The sequence below is a fragment of the Solanum verrucosum genome, unplaced genomic scaffold (assembly GCF_900185275.1).
Source record: "Solanum verrucosum unplaced genomic scaffold, falcon-dt-bn FXZP01000242.1, whole genome shotgun sequence".
NCBI classification, from domain to species: Eukaryota; Viridiplantae; Streptophyta; class Magnoliopsida; order Solanales; family Solanaceae; genus Solanum; species Solanum verrucosum.
Window position 1 is genome coordinate 922,343 of NW_026020168.1, and position 14,838 is coordinate 937,180.

General features: G+C 43.0%; 1 pseudogene; it reads right to left on the reverse strand.

Annotated features, from left to right (window-relative positions):
* Positions 1-857: 857 nt before the first annotated feature.
* LOC125828764 (uncharacterized) lies at positions 858-14,504 on the reverse strand (annotated as a pseudogene).
* Positions 14,505-14,838: the final 334 nt, after the last annotated feature.

The window sequence follows — 14,838 nt, forward strand, 5'->3', positions numbered from 1 at the left end:
CATGGGTCAAAGGGGACTTCTTTGCATTTCTTGATTTACCTTTTATTTTCACCGCACCCCCAACTTAGGCTTTTGGCCTAAGTTGGATATTCAAGCAAACCACAAATCATGAGGATTATGGGTAATGAATAAAGAAAGGTGACAATTTCATCAAGTTTCTTCCAAGAAAACGCTAAGGCTAAAAGGGTGTTCAAGCAAAGATCACACACTCACAAGGTTGGCCACAAAAGAGGTATAATGTCGAATTGTTTCACACTCTTCAAAGTTGCCTAAGATCATTTCAAGAGATTTGCATCACTTAGTCAACTGGACCAACAGGGAAAATTCTAGGTGTCATCACACATGGTTCATGGTATGCTCATCACACAAGGAATTAGCACCAATATCAAACAAGACTTCACACTTTTTCTAGTGTGCAATGTTCATCACAAGAGACTCATTCGATAACCGGCTAGTCACAACGAGATGCCAAAAGTTCACATATTGTCTACGCAGCTTCATTTGGCCTCATCGTAGCTACACATTCATTTTTGTTCGATTATGAGCACTATTCAAGTCATCAGTATTGATCAAGACCGATACTCAAATTTGCAAGAGAATAACCATATTCAAACACAATCAAGAGGTGGCACAAAATTTTTGGAAGGCTAAAAAATTATTAACAATTAAAACAAGGAGCCACAATCTCAACCATCCACAAAAACAGTGCTAAACACAATTTATAGCTCAAAACCCTAATATATAACCAAAACAATACTCACAAAAGGTGGGCCTCAACCAACCACAAAACAAAAGAAATTTATCCTCAAATGCAAGAAAATATCCAAAAGTTAATGGGAGGTAAAGGGAAATCTTGTCTACGCAGTCGCTCCATCTGTCGAGGCATCAATGCCATTTGCATCACTCTGATCATCAGTGCCTGGAGTCATATCAACATTGGTAGATCCACTAGGGGCCGCCAAAGGTGTGTCTGTCAAGGATATATGCACAGTTGCATCTACCATGGCCTCATTAGTTTCTATAAGACCCTCATAAGAAGCTTCCTCAGCCGCCTCAAGTATCTTCTTATCTGTATCAGCCTCAAACTCAGGATCCGCTACCTCTTTGGCTTGAACATCATCTATGGTGGTAGTCGGAGGCATAACTGGATCTACTGGCACATTTGGGATCTCCACCGTCCAAAAAATCATTGACATGTCGGTGGTCTTCAGCTGGTCCACATCTCTCCTCAACGTAGCAATAGTGGCTTTTAGAGCGATCACCTCCTCGGTGGCCCCTTGGCCACGCTCCCACACTGCTATCCTAGCCGCAAGGGCATAAATGGTAGCACTCAAGGGTGTCACAACATCAGCAAAGGTTGTCTGGATGATGCCCGGAATGGAGGCCTCAAGTATGGCGGCACGACAATCAGCAGAATGGGCTAGCTGCCCCATCCATAGCAATGCAACCCTAGTAAGCATGGGCGGGGAGGCGATAGCAGCAGTACCAGATCTGGGAGGCAATGGAGCAGCAGAGGGACTAGGGGTATCAAAAGGACAGCACTAGAGGTACCTGAAGGCCCAGGGGCCGGAGTAGGCAATACTTCCTCTGCAGGTAGTGTCTGAATATCCACAACTGGGGAAGAGTCCACCAGGGCTGCCTTCTTCTTCTCTGCTTCATCCTTCAAATACTCCACCTCAGTCCTCTGGATATCAGTAGAAGATGTGGAAATCACATCCACATCCTTCTTCTCATCTCTAGGAACTCGAGCCCATCAGCACAGCTCGGTGATCAATACCGAAAAGGGGAGGGAATTCGAGTGTTGATTGGCCCTCATCAGTATCTCTTGTGTAATAATCATCCTCAGGTTCAGTCATGTCCTATTAATGATTCTCCCAAGATAGTCTTCATTTGCATGGTGGAGAATTGACTCGTTCATGGATGGCATGATGGTACTGGTGATGAAGCCAAACCAATACCTTGCAGCTACATTGAGGTCCTTCTTTTCAATGGCTACCCCAACCTCAAGCCACCTAAGAATACCATCTGATATCAAGGGAGCCAACCACTTATTCATGTTTTCCAGTGTCTTTGTCCTGATCTTGTATTGACAGTCATCCTCAAGTCTCGTAGTGCATTCTAAGACTGCATTGATGGTAGCATAATCACACTGCACCCTCTTACCCCTGACAACCAAGTAGTCAACCGGCTTGAATTTAGTTGCCAGGTTCTTCCCTTGTGGTATTAAGGCATTGTAAGCACTGTAGAATTCACAGACCCAACTCGAAATGTAAAGGCCATGGGGCTTGGTGAAGAGCTGGAATTTATGGGACTACAGACAGCTCGTGATCTCTGGGTACATGTCAATGACACCATCAATCGACAATCGTTTCTCTTTTATGATGGTCTTCAGCCCCTCAGTCTTTAGTTTGTTCATAGACCATGGGGGAGAACCCTGTACCGGCGGTGCTTGGACCACGACCTGTGCTGGAGCGGGAGGAGTAGTAGTGGTGGCCTGGGGAGTCCTGATCCTAGACTGATCATTCATCCTCTTAGATAGCAGCTCTGCCCTCTGTACTGCCACTAGCTTATCATCATCAAGCTCAGAAGTTGCAACTAATTCTCCTAGTGATCATTCTCAGAAGTGGTAAGGTGAGTGGCGTAGATACCGTCACTGTTGGAGTTGGCCTTTGATGACGCAGAAGCCTTTCCTTTTCCTTTTCCCTTCCCACCTGTTGTGGGAAGTGATACACTCAAATTACACATCCCTAAAGAAGTATAAGCAATGATTGTCAAATAAAGAACACAACTTGTAATTTGTGGTCGATCTCACGAGGAATATGGTTTAGACTTAAACTTAATTCACTATTATATCTATTTAGTCAACTTATTTCTGAGACAAGTAAGTAAAGGGAGGGGGGGGGGGTTCTTTAACAAATAACTTATTGTATTCAAGTAACAAGTGAGCAAGATTCGAACTTTGTTGTTATCAATTAAAGATAGAGAAACTAGGGTGTATGTGTTCCCCATAAGCTCTTAACGCAGTAATTCTAACAATAGTAATCCTTTTCGAGTGTATCACATGCAAAGTGGTATGTTATGTATCCCTAAGTGCTTGGTCTGCCAAATAGGAAATTTCACCCTGCACCTTGGTCCGGTTACGTGTGTCTAATTTACTAACCCTTACCTTTACCTCAGATTAGACATCACATCAATGTATAACTTAGTTTTCACCCTCGCACCAATTGATATTAGACTATTAGATAGTATCACACTAAATCTCTATTGATAATTCTTTTCTTATTAACTACCTCCTTCGTCTGGCAAAGTAGCAACAAGGCGAGTTCTAACGCATGCACTCGTTAAAAAGACTTTTAAACAGAACAAATACCAATACATGCATCAACACTAGTCAAGAATTACTTACTTATTATTCATACGTTGTTAATTGTTCATGGTTCCTACAACCCTAGTTGTGGATTTAGTTACTCATTCTTGTAAGAACACAATTCATAATTGTAGAAGAAGAATTCATGAACTTACGTATTGAGTAGAAGAAACCCATAATCTCCAATTGAAATTCAAAGCAAAAATCTTATAAACTGAATTTAGGAAATCAAATTGCCAAAAGCTTGCAAGTTAATTCCCAAGAAAATACTAAGAACTAAAATAATAATATGGTGTCTAACCCCCAAAAACGAGGTTTACATGCCCTATTTATAGAAAAACATGTCATAAACAAAAAGGAAATGAAATAAGGAAATAAACTTTTTTGGACGAGACTTCAATCGACTATACTAACCTACGGACCGTAAACTGACCTACGGTTCGTACGTCCCTTCTATGGCTCAAGACTTAGACAATTTCTCAGAAGTTTGGAACCTTCAACTACCAGTTGCAATCGACGGACTTGTTGTACGGACCGTGGGTCCTCTTTCGTGGCTCCACACTTAGAAGTTTTCATCTAGTACTGGAACTTCAACTCTCATTGATCATTGACGGATGTGCAGGACGGCCCATAGGTCTACCTACGGTCCGTCACTCGCCTCAGTAGTTCCACACTTATTAAGACTTCCCAGACGAGCAATCCACGCCTACCCGCTCACAAACCATGACTGGACCTAATATCCGTAGATCACTTCTGTGGGTGGCCACTTCAACAGAATTTCAGTTGTATCTCTCTCGACATCGTCCAAGCCTATTTCTTGCAAATTTAGTACATTAAACAATAGTTCTAATACAAAATAGTCGTAAACACACACAACTCTTAAGTGAAATGTATTAAAAATACCGTAAACTCACGATATATCAACACCCTCAACTTAAATTCGTTGTTTGTCCTCAAGCGACGCACTAAGACTCTAAACGACACTTGTATAGAAGCAGACATTCAAACACAAGCAATCACATGGCTTTCTATCCCGACTCCCTTTTCGAGTGCAAATATTTTCTCTTAGACTCAACAAGCTAACTCATGCGGCTCAAGATATGACAAAGATCGACCAATAGACACACAACATACACTTTTTCTCTATCACCAAGGTACCAACTCTCCGACAATTTAACTAGTGCCCTTAATTCAAACGAAATCCCTTTTTCACACAATGAATATGATTTTGAGTACAAGGATTCATTCAACACTCACGCTCAAAAGTAACTTCAAGTACAATTAGTGCTCAATTCCATAGGCTTGCCCTTATTTTCACTGCTTAGACTCTCCAAACTAGTTTCTAGGATCATTATAGGACTTTTCTTACCTTGTAACGTAGGCTCAAGGTCAGGTGTAGTACATTTGGGTACTTTTTAGTGACTTTCTGCCCTCCTTGACATTACATTGGCTTTTTTCCTCTTTTTGACCTATTTTTGACATCCTTCCTTTTTATCTTCTTTTCCTTGACTCTTTTCACCATAGATGTGACTTTTGACTTTGTAGCTCTAATATTTCACTTTCTCTTTTTTTTTTCACTTTTTTTTTCTTTATTTTTTAGAACTTTTATTTATCATCTTTTTGCTTCTTTGGCACCAAGTCACATCCTCTTCTATCTTCTTTTTTTCTCTTTTCAATACACAACTCTTCTCATACCCATTTTCCTTTCAGTTTCCTCTTTCATAGCCACCCTCAACTTATGGATTTTCCATTAGTTGAGGTGCACAATATTTGATGTTGGACTAAGGCCAAGATTGAGGTTAGTTTTAGCATTAGCCACCATCAACTTAGGCTTTTGGCCTAAGCAAGGTGCTCATGTCCAAGGAGGGACCAAGGCCAAAACACTCTTTTTAGGGAAGGTGAGTTAGGTGAATCAAAAGAAATGGTCAATTTTATGCTCAATTATTTGGATCAAAGGGAACATTGATTTCACTTGGTTGGATTCTTTTAGGCTTATGTGGACTAATTTGAACAATGTTGTATGATCACTTCCCAACTTCTAGCCTAGATCATCTTAGCAGGACCAACGGGGCAAGTTCTTGATTGGCACAAACTATCTGAACAATCAACTTTCCTCACACACTCTTGGCACATTGTTTCATTATCAGATTATCAGATTACCTAGTTCAAATTTTAGCTTAAGTCATGAGATCAAATTGGTTCTTTATCATATCATACTCAGAGCCAACACATTCAACTCATTCTAGCCTACAGATTTTAGCACATATCACAACTTTTGGACAGGTATCATTTTTATTTCTTAATTATCCCATCATGCTTCATTCTTTCTCATGCTTCTCCACATACAACCCTAACACATGTCGGTTCAACAGAAATTAAAAACAGTATCTTAGGGGAAACCAACACAGGTAAGAAAACCCCAAGAGAGGATTATGAGTTGGGTTACTCAGACTTCACCCCATCACTCACAATTCATTTACCCCACCCCCAACAAAATACAGTGCAATTGTCCCCAATGCACAAAAAGTAACGAATAAAGGATCGGGTAAAGAAAACTTGTGGCGCATAGCACCGAATACCTATCAATAAGCGGGTGGGTCCGGTTTCCCGAAGCCCGCTGGAACAATAATCGGATCGCCCTCAGTAGTGCCCGCATCAACAATCTCAGCACCCTTAGTAGTGCTAACCTCAACTCTCACTGCACCATTAGTGGTGCTCACACTGCTAGAGGCACCAACCCTACCTCCCTAGCCCGTTGCTGGCGCATCTCCTCATCAACTATATAGGCCCTCTGTGCTACCACAAGCTCCTAGCGTTCCCGCATGCGAGCTCTCCCAGCCTCAGTGTCATCAGAAGGCTTACCAGAGCGGGGTTGCTTCCTAGCATGAGTGGAACAAGAAGGTGGTGGAATCTCATCTTGGAAAAGTGCATCTAACACCGTATCATCAACCGGTGTTGTGGGTGCCAACTCAGTCTCAGTCTCAGGTGGAGCTAGAAGAGTGTCAAGATCAGCCCAAACACTAGCCAACTCCGACCAAAAAGAAGAGAAATATGTGGTGGGGGCTGGACACTCTAAGACGTGCAGCTCAAATTCATCAAGGCGCTGGTGAACGGCATGAACCTTACGGTCCATCATCTGCTCCATCCGCTGCTCAACCCTAGTCACGGACTTCTCAATCGCTCACTGCATCCACATCCTCACATGTTGAAGTAGTGTGGCCATATGAGCCTCTAGCTTCTGAACACGGGCTAGAAGTACTGTCACAGACCCTGAAGAGTGAGTGGCTATGGAGGCACTAGGGGCCTGACTGGTTGCTGGAGAATGGGAAGTCGGGGCATCCTTAGTAGGGGTTGAAGGGGCAGGCTCCTCACCCTGCATCTGCTCCACATTTGCTACCAAGTATGCTCCTAATGGAGGAACCTCAACCTGCGGCTCTCTGCATGGTGCCGCCACATTGGCCTCGTCTCAAATCAGGCCTATATCCAGGGTCTTGGTTGCCTGGATCAACCTGTGACATTGCCAAACCGGCACTCCAGCATCCCTACACAGCTGAAAAATGAGGCATAGGAAATGGTAGGTGGTGGTGGCCTTGAAGGCCCTCTTGTGTATCTCCGCAATAAGCATGCAGGCAAAATCCATATCAAACCCTACAACGAAGGCTGCAACTATGACTGCGCAGTCCCAACTAAGAACATTGTCCGCCTTAGTAGGAGACACTGGGTTTCGCACGAATAGCCAGAAGAATTTGGCCACAAAATTCTATGTGACCTTCCTGATGCCTACACTCGGGGTGCTAATCCACTCGATGCGCTCTTCGTCTGTAGCAAGGTGACGGGCCAACCAGCGCAATAAAGTCTCCCTCTACTCTGCATTCCTTTAGAATGCCCCGCTCCTCACGATGTCCCATCAATAATCAAACTCGATCGTGTTGATTGCTAAAGTGTGGCCCGGGCCGTAGAGGAATCTGTGGATAGTAGCCTCCGATATATCAACTAAGAACCCATGAACTAAAGTAGGTGTGAGTGGAGCCTGCGCAGCGGGTTTGTCCCTTCTATCAACGGATCCTCGGAGGGTGGCTACATAGGAAATATAAAACTCCCTCATGATCTCCTCGCCATAGGACCCTGAGCTACGGGCCATCCACTCGCACCTGTGTCTCTTTAAGAGCTCATGAATGGCAGGTGCGGTGTGCAAGCTGCCTATGAGAACCCGATACTCATCAGAGACTAAACGAGCCATCCTTTCCTTCTCAGTTATCATCCTGGCATCCCTGTATATTTGCCATTGACCACTTACACACCACCAATTTGTCTCCTCAGCAACTGGAAAAGGCTAAGTGTTTGGTGGCACTGGAATGTCCCCAGCACTAGAAGCCTCATCAGACGAGGCAGTTCTACCATGTGAATTGGAGCCGGATGCGGAGCCTGAGCTAGAGCCGGAAGTAGTTGCGGACTCAAAGCCATCTGGTGAACCAATCGGTGTATCCTCCTCATCAGCCTGGGAGGCAGTGACCACGTTGGGAATCACCTGCCAGGATTTATTCTGTGTAGTACGTGGTGCCGTAGGGGATGTCCTAGTAGTGGGTGGGACATATGCAAGGTCAGCCTCCGCATCAGTATTTTCATCCCTCAGTCGGAAGGACAGTGCCACTGATTTCAACTTACCCTTTGCGGCGAAGGTCGGAGCTTTCTTGGGAGTCATGGTACTTGTGGATGAGGAATTAGTACCAAAATAAACCAATAACACACTCGAAAAAAATTTAGACTAAAGAACGAACCAAAACAAAAACTAAAAAAAATTCATGTACAGTAGCATCAGTGGCCACCTACGGTAGGTACTTACGGTCCATGGGTCCCCTCCGTAGGTCAAAGTTCCTAAAAAGTTGGGTCTGTGATGGGAACCACAGATGTGTAGAACGGTCTGTAGGTTGACCTACGGACCGTAGTCCAACTCCGTGGTTCCATACTTAGTGGATTCTCCATGTACAACAGATCCACGTACCCGACCAACAGTCCATGGATGGGGTCTCGTGGGCAGATCTGTGCCAGGTATCAGACATGCCTCATTTTTAGACCATTTTTTCAACATTTAAAACTTCAAACAATCAATCTAAGTCTAATCATGCATTTCAAAACAATTTATGATAGTTTGTCATCCCTAGGGTTCTGAATACTCGTTATTTAACTTTTGTAGCATACAAAACTAGGAACCCTAAGTCGAAACTTCCAGTTAGACTATTTACCTTGAGTTCTTTGATTACAAAGATAGCACAATCACATTCTATCGTCCCAAGGTCAAGACCCACTTTGTGACTTCATGTATTGAACAATGAATATTGAAATTCAGAGCTAAAGTGAAGTAATTTACCTTACAAGTATTGGAAGTTGGTGATTATGTGATGACAATAAACTCCGTAGACCTTTTGCTAGCCTTTCGACGTCGAACCCAGACAATGGAATCACTGGGAAAATGGAGATGAGGATTTAGGAAGAGGGAAGAGTGATAAGGGTATTTGGGGAAGTGATTGAGGAGTGGTATGTGGGATTAGGGAGTTTAATAGAGTGATTTTTGGGAGAGGAAAGGGTTAGAAATGGCTAGGTAGGAGTTTTGAATGTGGGGGATGGATATAAAATAAAGGATTTTTATTTTAAAAGTTGTTCGGGTCGGTTAAACCCTAGGTTCGAACCCACGAGACCTCGTCTATGGGTCGTGTCGACCTATGGACCGTGGGTAGGGTCCGTAGGTCACTACGGTCCATAGGTCACTCAACACTTAGAAAATTTTGAGGACTTACCTGGGGATCTACGGCCGCTATTGATGGTCCGTGGATTGAACCACAGACCATCGATGGGGTCCTTAGACCTCTGCAACAGACATTTTCTGCAGATTTGGGGTTTTCATCCCTGCACATGTAGCAACCGTTAGGACTTTCTTTTTACATTTTCTGGACACTTTTTAGACACAGACTATATGCTATATCTACCCAACACTAATACAAAAATAAAATGGCAATCTAAAGAATTACGGAAAAACAACTAAACAAAGAAAACTCCTAAATTGAAAAGAAAAACATATAGTTGGTTGGATTGTACATCTTGGGTTGCTTCCGAAGCAGCGCTTGATTTAACGCCGCGGCACGACGCAGTCCCCTTGATTACTCAGACTTCATCAAAGTAGTAGGCCTCAACCACTTCTTGCACACTCTCTTCTTTGCCCATGTAGACCTTGATCATTTGCCCGTTTACCTTGAACCTTGTTCCCTCCTTGTTCTCGAGCTCGACCGCTCCATGTGGGAACACTTGAGTGACTATGAATGGCCCGGTCCACTTGGACTTGAGCTTGCCAGGAAACAAGTGCAACCTAGAGTTTAATAGAAGCACCAGATCACCCACATCAAATTCACGCTTTTCAATCTTTTGATCTTGATACTTCTTCATCTTCTTTTTGTACAAGGCAGAACTTTCATATGCTCTTAGGCAAAACTCATCAAGCTCATTCATGTCATTCACTTTATGATTCGATGTTGTGCCCCAATCCATATTCAACTTCTTTAGTGCCCACATAGCCTTATGCTCAAGCTCTACCGGCAAATGGCAAGACTTCCCATATACAAGTTGGTAGGGGGACATACCTATGGGAGTCTTGACTGCGGTGTGATAGGCCCATAGAGCATCATCAAGCCTCCTTAACCAATAAGTTCTATTAGCATTCACAGTCTTAGCAAGAATCTACTTGAACTCTTTGTTGGACACTTCAACTTGCCCACTAGACTGTGGATGGTAAAGAGAGACTACATTGTGGCAAACACCATATTTCTCAAGTAGTGCCTTGAACAACTTATTATAGAAGTGAGAACCTCCGTCACTGATAATCGCCCTAGGTGAACCAAATCTGGAGAAGATATTCTTTTTCATGAATGCAGTGACACGTTTACCTTCATTGTTTTAAAAGCGCAATTGCTTCCACCCATTTCGACACACAGTCAACCACAACAAGAATATATTTCATCCCATGTGAACTCACAAATGGACCCATAAAATCAATGCCCCATACATCAAACAACTCAATCACCAATATCGGATTCATAGGAAGCTCTTGCCTCTTTGAAATTCCTCCTTCTCTTTGGCAACGATCACAAGACTTGGTGAAATCATGAGAATCTTGGTGGATGGTAGGCCAATAATACCCAGACTACAAAATTTTATGCGCAGTCCGAATAGCACTATGATGCCCACCAACAGGCAAAGAGTGACAGACCTATAGTATACTCATCATCTCAATCTCGGGCACGCAACGACGAATAATCCTAGCAGCACAAATATGGAACAAATAAGGCTCATCCCAAAAGAACTTCTTCACATCATGCATAAACTTTTTCCTCTGGTGAAAAGACAAATCTGATAGGACCATATCACTTGCTAAGTAGTTAGCAAAGTCTCTGAACCAAGGAATCAGATTATGAGAAGCCGCCAATACATGTTCATCTGGAAAAGCATCATTAATTTCAGACCCCATCTCTTAGCTTGAGCATAGTTTCTTCCTCTAATCTAGACAACTGATTGACAACTTGATTTTCTGTCCCCTTTCTATCTTTCACCTCAAAATCGAACTCTTGTAGCAACAACACCCATCTGACTAACCTCGATTTTGCATCCTTCTTAGCCATAAAACACCTCAATGCAGAGTGGTCAGTATGCACTATGACCTTAGTACCAAGCAAGTAGGATCAAAATTTCTCGAATATGAAAACCGTAGCAAGGAGTCCCTGTTCAGCCACTGTATAGTTCTTTTGAGCCATATTTAGAGCTTTATTGGCATAGTAAATAGGATGAAGAATTTTCTCTCGCCTCTGTCCCAATACAACACCAAGCGCCACTCCACTCACATCACACATTACCTCAAACGGTTGCCCCCAATCCGGTGAAATAATGATAGGTGTGAAAACTAGTTTTTTCTTCAACTCTCCAAATGCTCTCAGAGAAGCATCATCAAAATCAAACTTACACTCCTTTTCGAGCAATTTGCACAATGGGTGTGCAATCTTGGAGAAATCCTTAATAAACCTCTTATAAAAGAATGCATGCCCAAGAAAACTTCTAACACCTTTAACAGAGATAAGTGGTGGAAGCTTTTCTATTACCTCAACTTTCACTCTATCAACCTCAATACCCTTCTCAGAAATCTGACGACCCAGACCGATCCCCTCTTTCACCATGAAGTGGCACTTTTCCCAATTGAGCACAAGATTGCACTCTTCACACCATTTCAGTACCTCAGCCAAATGATCCAAACAACCATCAAATGAGTCACCTACCACAAAGAAATCATCCATAAATACCTCAATAGTGTCCTCCACCATATCAGAGAATATCGACATCATTCAACGCTGGAAGGTCGTTGAGGAACTGCACAACCCGAATCGCATCTGTTTTAAGGCGAAAGTCCCATAAGAGCAAGTGAATGTGGTTTTCTCTTTGTCTTCCGGAGCTAGGGATATCTGATTGTAGCCCGAATAACCATCAAGAAATCAATACCAACCCTTACCAACAAGGCGGTCCAACATCTGATCCATGAACGACATAGGGAAGTGGTTATTTTCTGTCCAAGCATTCAATTTTTGGTAGTCCATGAATACTCTTCATCCAGTCACGGGCCGCATCGGGACAACCTCATTTCTTGCATTAGGTACCACAGTCATCCCACTTTTCTTGGGCACAAACTGAACATGACAAACTCAACTACGATTTGCAATGGGATAAATGACTCGAGCATCCAACCACTTGATGATTTCCTTTTTCACTACCTCTTGCATAGCCAGATTTAGTGTTCTTTGGTGCTCAATACTAGGCTTATGATCCAGCATGATTTGGATTTTATGAGAACAAATGCCAGGAGGAATCCCAATAATATCCGCAATAGTCCATCTAATAGCCCTCTTGAACCTCTTTAACATAGAAACCAAAGCCTCAACTTGTTCCGCATTCAAAGTGGCCGCAATGATGACCGGTAAAGTACCATCTCTCCACAATAATACATACCTCAAATGTGATGGTAGAGCCTTAAGCTCCAATTTTGGAGCCTCTTCAACAGACGGTTTTGCGGGTGGTGAGTCGTGATTCTTCATATCTAACTCAAATTTCTTCGATTTAGAACGGAATTTGAACCTATCAAGTGTGGCAACTAACTCATCATAGTCCACAATACCATCACCCTCAAAATTCATCATTACCGATGCAAGTGCATCAACACCCAACCGCTCTTCAATAGACAGATCAGACCCTTGACCCACAATATGATTCACCATGGACACTAACTTGAGATCACTTTCCAGCTTCACGGACCTACACATATTAAAATTTACCTCTTCACTATTCAATCAAAATTTCATCTGCCCTTTCTCCATATTGACCAAGGCGCACCCAGTAGCAAGGAATGGTCTCCCTAGGATGATGGGGACCTCAAAATCAACCTCACAGTCAAGTATCACAAAATCCGCCGCAAAAAAAAATGACTCCACTTTCACAAGCATATCTTGGAGAACACCAATAGGTCTCTTCACAGTTCTATCATTTATGAGTAATCGCATCATAGTTGGTTTTGGAACCCCTAAACCCAACTTCTTGTAAATAGAGAATGGCATCAGATTAATGCTAGCACCCAAATAACCCAACGCATTAGCAAAATGCAACAACCCGATGGTACATGGAATAGTGAAGGCACCAGGATCCTTCTTCTTCTGCACAAGGGATCTTGTAGCAATAACACTACAATGTTGCAACCTATCATCATATTCAAAATCACAACCCTCTTCTTAGTCACCAAATCTTTCATAAACTTCTCATACCCAGGCATTTGCTCCAAAGCTTCTATCAACGGAACATTGATGGAAAGCTACTTCAACATAGTAATAAATCTACGGTATTTCCATTCTTCATTCTTCTTTACCAACTTCTATGGGAATGGAAGTGGAGGTCTAGGAACAGGGACAACTTTTTGGGTTATCTCCGCTTCCTTCTCTATAGCCTTCTTGGATTCTCCAGTCACCTCAATCGCATCATCATCTTTCTCCACTACAATTTCAACCTCAGACGGCATAGGTGGATCAATGGTCTTCTTACCCCCTGGAGTAGTGACTGCCATACAATGCCCATCATTTTTCAGGTTCTGGATGGTGTTGCTATGAAGTGTGCCAGACTGACATGGGTTGACTGTAGTGGAGGACTGATTCATCCGCTGCTCAAGTTGCTTGATCGACAATGCATGGGCATTAACTTTTTGACCGATTCCAGACAAGTCGTTCGTATCGCCTTCATATTCTCATCAGTCGAATCAAGCCTCTTTATCATCTTTTGTATCATATCCTCAATATGTGACATACTACCCCCAGCTTCCCTATTACCAGACTCCTGATTTTGTGGAGGGATATAAGGCCTAACTCTATCATTCCTATTGCCATAGTTGTTTCAGTTGTAGTTGTTGTCGCGATTGTAGTTCACATCTCGGACATACTGACCCTCTTGATTGTAGTTACCACAGTTCCGACCTTGGTTTCCTTGACCTTGGCGTTAATTATCCGAATTGGAAGCTTGGGCGTTGGCTCGAAAACCCCCCATCTGATCTTTTACCAAGTAGGCATCCTCATCATAGTAACATTCCTCCTCCGATGGTGGAGGAGTCCTAGTCAAGTAATTCACTGCATTTACCTTTTCTGTACCTCCGCTTACATGCTTCAATACCAACCCAAGTTATGTCCTTATCTGCGCCATCTCCTCACGAATGTCATTGACTAGGTGCAGCTTGAACTACAAATGTGCTTCTTCCAGTGTCAGACTTTTGAGTGCCCCATGCTATATTGTTTCAGGAAATCTTCTCCAGTTTCTCAGCGATCTCCTCAAAATTGCACTCACCATATGATCCTCCAGCGATAGTATCAAGCACATCCTTACCGTTATCATCTTGACCTCTATAGAAATACTCTTTTAGTGACTCATCATCAATACGGTAGTTTGGAACACTTCTAATGAATGCAGTGAACATGTCCCATGAACTACTCACAGACTCTCCAGGTAGTGCCAAGAAGTTATTGAGTTTATCTTTGTGGTTCAGCATTTATGAAAATGAAAAGTACTTGGCCATGAACACCTTGTGGAATTGGTCCCATGTAAGGATGGAGTTGTACGGGAGCTCAGAAAACCATGCAGCAGCATCTCCAGTCAATGATAGAGGGAAGACTATCAACCCTATGACATTCATATCCAACTCCGGTCTCCCCACACAACTCTTACAAACACTCCTCAACTTGGCCATGTGCCCATGCAGATCTTCTGAAGCCATACCAAAAAACAAACCCCTCGTTGTAAGCATCTGCATCAAACTTCTAGTCACCAAGAATGTATGCCCCGGAGGTAGTGGAGGGAGAACAATGGGTCCTTCAGATTCAACAGTATTAAACTCGACCCTGTAGTTACAT